The 4,775-nt window shown below is 37.3% G+C and overlaps 1 non-coding gene across 1 annotated transcript; it reads left to right on the forward strand.

The window, feature by feature from the left end:
• The first annotated feature begins 298 nt into the window (after positions 1-298).
• Positions 299-405, forward strand: LOC127133316 (small nucleolar RNA R71). The gene has a single exon (XR_007807300.1). It is a non-coding gene; the product is annotated as a small nucleolar RNA R71 (small nucleolar RNA).
• The last annotated feature ends 4,370 nt before the right edge of the window (positions 406-4,775 follow it).

Below are 4,775 nucleotides of genomic sequence, written 5' to 3' on the forward strand. Positions count from 1 at the left end.
AACCACGGTGGCTGGAGGTGATACATTTAAACTTTCAATTTTCTGGGCAAGAGCATCCACTTTTGCATTAACATGATCAAGGCTACTTATCTCGTACATGCCAGTTTTTGTTTGAGGTTTTTCTACCATTGTTCGGTCACTTCCCCACTGATAATGGTTTTGGGCCATGCTTTCAATAAGTTGATAAGCGTCAGCGTAAGGTTTATCCATAAGCGCACCACCTGCGGCGGCGTCTATTGTTAATCTTGTGTTGTATAAGAGACCATTATAGAAGGTATGAATTACTAACCAGTCCTCTAAACCATGGTGTGGACAAAGTCTCATCATGTCTTTGTATCTTTCCCATGCTTCGAAAAGAGACTCGTTATCTTTCTGTTTAAATCCATTTATCTGGGCTCTTAACATAGCTGTTTTGCTTAGAGGAAAATATCGGGCAAGAAAGACTTTCTTCAACTCATTCCATGTGGTGACTGAGTTGGAAGGAAGAGACTGAAGCCATCTTCTAGCTTTATCTCTTAACGATAAAGGAAAAAGAGGAAGTCGAATTGCCTCTGAAGTGACACCATTAGCTTTAACAGTATCAGCGTATTGAACAAATACGGATAAATGAAGGTTTGGATCCTCGGTAGGATTTCCAGAGAATTGATTCTGTTGCACTGCCTGTAACAGCGAAGGTTTAAGTTCGAAGTTGTTTGCTTCGATTGCGGGTGGAGCAATACTCGAATGCGGCTCGTCTTGCGATGGAGCAGCGTAATCTCGAAGAGCACGAGCTGGTTCTTCCATCTCGGGTATCGGCGAAGGAAGAAGATTTTTGAGATCAGGAATTTCGATTGGCGGAAGATTGTTTGCAGCACGATACTCCCGAATTCGTCGTAAGACTCGGAGATATCGTTCAACGTCGTTGATTCGTAAGTAATATGGTTCGCCTTGTGAGCGAGTATGTGGCATACAAATCAACGAAAGAAAGAAATAAAAATTGCCTTAGTCTCTACAGCGTAACGGAAGAGTTACGATATCGACTAAATAAAAGTCCCCGGCAACGGCGCCAAAAACTTGATCGCGACTTTATGAGTCTATTGGGGTATTAACTGCAAGTGCACAGTCTAATCGCGTAGTAATAAAAGATATCGATCCCATAGGGACTTATGAATCGATATACCGTTTTCTAAGGTTACTTCGTAAAGCTAAGGCGGATGATACTTTGTTGATTAGAGGAAAAAATAAAACTAAAATAAGATCTAGATTAAATATCAAATAAGCGGATATCGGTATGCAGTTCGTCGTAATTAGGGAATCAAATCTTCGTTGGTTTCGTAGTTTTAAAGTAAATCTTTTCAGTAGACACTATTGAGTTAAAAGCCTTTTCTCAAACTCTCGCTCTGTTGAATAGACTATGACTTTATATTAACGTGCGCTGTCACTAATTAGTTAAGTCCAAAATTACTTTTTGAAAACAATAGAATCTATAGAAACTCTTTTTAAGAAAATGCTAACCATTTAAACACCCTTGTCTCAAACTCTCGCTCTGTTGACTTAGATTATATAATTAAACTTAAATGCTTAACTCTCGTCCTCACATTTAACCTTTAAAAATACTTTTTGAAAATGATTAGAATTTAATTAACTCTAAAAATTGCTTTCGCCCTGATTTAAAATTAATGTCCAATTTACACTGTCCAGTTAAAAGCTCAAACCGTCGTTCTATTGATTTTAACTTCTTTATGTCTTTTACTCTCGTACAAAAACCTTGGTATTAACTCTGTAAATTGAGACCATAAAAAGAGTGATTATGTTTTTAAACAAAATTAAACCAACTTAGTTTTGATTCCTTCATTCCGCTTACTTTACATACCGATATCTAAGTTTATTTAGCCAGACATGCTAAACAAGCCTAAACAATAATTATGCTTACATACAGCCATATCGGACAGACAGTATAAATAAATAGCAATGCAGAGCATATATAAATTTAAACAATAAAATTAAAGAACCTGTAAAATTAATAGAAGTCTTGATTATTCCTAGCTTCGATGCTTGAACTCTCCACCACAAACCGGTTGGATTTGTTCTTACAATCTTCGATCGGACAAGAAAATAAAAACGAAGGAATAAAATACTATGATCTAACGTAAGGTTAGATCCAGTAAAAATTACACAATAGTTTCCGGTGTAGAAACTATTGTGAGAAAATTAATTGAATGCTTCAAAATTGACTGGAAAAGAAAAGGAAATAAAAATTGCTAGGAAAGTAGATTGCTGGAAAATAAGAAAAACAGTAAAAATAATGCGGTGCCGAAAACTGGAAAATTGAGCCAGATCAGCAGGGTTCCACAATTGGTCCTATTTATATCAATCCATCAAGTGACCGTTTCTTCCATTCAGTAAGTTTCAACGAGTCTACTGGTCAAGCGAAAAAGCAGGATGAACGTGCTTCTGTTACGCGTCAAACCCAAAAATATAGGAATGGGGGTGTGACGTTCGTCACACCATGTGTTACGCTCGTAACACAAATCAGGGGGGTGTGACGCTCGTCACACCTTGTGTGGCGGTCGTCACAGCTTCAGCGCTTCTAGTTGATAGTTGTGGGCTGGGCTTTTGTGGAAATTGCTTCTTATCATCTTTTTGCACCTCCTTTTATTTCTTTTTCACGTATGCTTCAAATAATATTGCCTGGAATAAATAGAAGGAAAATACCAAGTAATATCGAATAATATAAAATAAATCGAAACAAATAATAATATAATTTAATTAAATCGAGTCCAAAAATGTGATATTATTTCATGTTATCAAATATCATACTTGGATTACAACATCTGCCAACGGTCAATCCTTCTAGTTAAAGCAGGCTTCTCAAAAATACACTTGATTTGATCCATTTTGGATATCAACCAAGTGGTATGATTCAGCATATACTGACGTTGACGCTTAGTAGCCCAAGCCAATGCGCAACAAGTCTTTTCAAGCATAGACTACCGAGTCTCACAGTCGGTGAATTTCTTACTGAGGTGGTAAACTGCGTATTCTTTCTTTCCAGATTCATCTTGCTGACCAAGAACACAACCCATACTTTCTTCAAGCACAGTCAAATACATGATCAACGGTCTTCCTTCAACAGGCGCAGACAGAATCAGAGGCTCAAGCAGATATTCTTTGATAATGTCAAAAGCTTTATAGCAATCCTCGATCCAGTCATAAGACTGATCTTTCCAAAGAAGCTTAAATATAGGCGCACACGTGGCAGTCATATGCGATATGAATCTTGAGATATAATTCAAGCGGTCGAAAAAACCTCTAACTTGTTTCTCGATTTTGGGCGCAGGCATCTCTTGTATTGCTTTGACCTTGGCAGGATCAACTTCAATACCCTTCTCGTTGACAATAAAGTCCAACAACTTACTAGAACGAACACCAAATGTACACTTATTGGGATTCAAGCGGAGTTTTTACTTCCTCAAATGCTAGAATAACTTCAACAAATGCTCAACATTTCTTCTTCATTATTGGATTTAGCAATCATATCATCAACGTAGACTTCAATCTCTTTATGCATCATATCATGAAAAAGAGTGGTCATTGCTCTCTGGTATGTTGCACCAGCATTCTTTAAACCGAAAGGCATCACTCTATAACAAAATGTTCCCCAAGGTGTAATGAATATGGTCTTCTCCATATCTTCGGGTGCCATCTTGATCTGATTATAACCGGAAAATTTGTCCATAAACGAAAAGACTTTGAATTGAGTTGTATTATCTACCAACATATCAATGTATGGCAGAGGGAAATCATCTTTCGGACTAGCTTTGCTCAAATATATATAATCAACACACATACAATCTTTTCTGTCCTTCTTCGGAATAGGCACAATATTGGCCACCCACTGCGGATACTCAGCGGTAACAAGGAAACCGACATCGATCTACTTTTTCACTTCTTCTTTGATCTTTACTGCCATATCAGGATGAGTCTTCCTCAACTTCTGCTTGACTGGCGGGCATTCTGGCTTCAACGACAATCTATGCTCCACAATCTCAGAATCCAAATCAGGCATGTCTTGATAGGAACAAGCAAACACATCTGAATATTCTCGAAAAAGATCAATCAACCCCTTCTTAACCTCTGGACACAGTTGAGACCCAATCTTGACTTCCTTTACATCATCTTTGGAACCCAAGTTGACTAACTCAATCTTCTCTTTGAATGGCTTAATGGCTTTTTCCTCGTGCTCAAGTAGACGAGATAATTCATCAGACACTTCTTCATCACTTTCTTCCTCGACCTCAAACACAGGGAATTCAAAGTTTGGAGAAGGAGTAAGATCATTGTATTCAATGGGTTTAGAAACGAACCTGCATAATGATTTGATATTTTGATTTTAGAGAAGTGAATTGTGACCAAATATTATGCAGATGAACAATTTATTATTTATTTATTTATGTTTTATGTGATTACCATTTTCAGAAAAGCAAAAAGTAAAAATAAAAACATCATAGATGTGGATGAATAAAATTGCATTTTATTGATGATAAATTTGAAAATGCCCAAAAATGTTCACTTTTCCCTTAGGCAGGGGAGAAGGATTTTTCTCAAAAATAATGAAAAAACAAATTACTTAGAGCGATGAACAATAACAGGAACATCAACAACAACCCAATTGTTGCAAGCCTTCCCATATGTCATAAAATTGGCGCAGTCTTCATCTTCGTCACCCTCGATTACAGCAGCTGAGCGTTGTTCATCACCATGGATGAACCCTCCTCTACGGAAACTCGGTTGCA

The sequence above is a fragment of the Lathyrus oleraceus genome, chromosome 3 (genome assembly GCF_024323335.1).
Source record: "Lathyrus oleraceus cultivar Zhongwan6 chromosome 3, CAAS_Psat_ZW6_1.0, whole genome shotgun sequence".
Classification (NCBI taxonomy): Eukaryota; Viridiplantae; Streptophyta; class Magnoliopsida; order Fabales; family Fabaceae; genus Lathyrus; species Lathyrus oleraceus.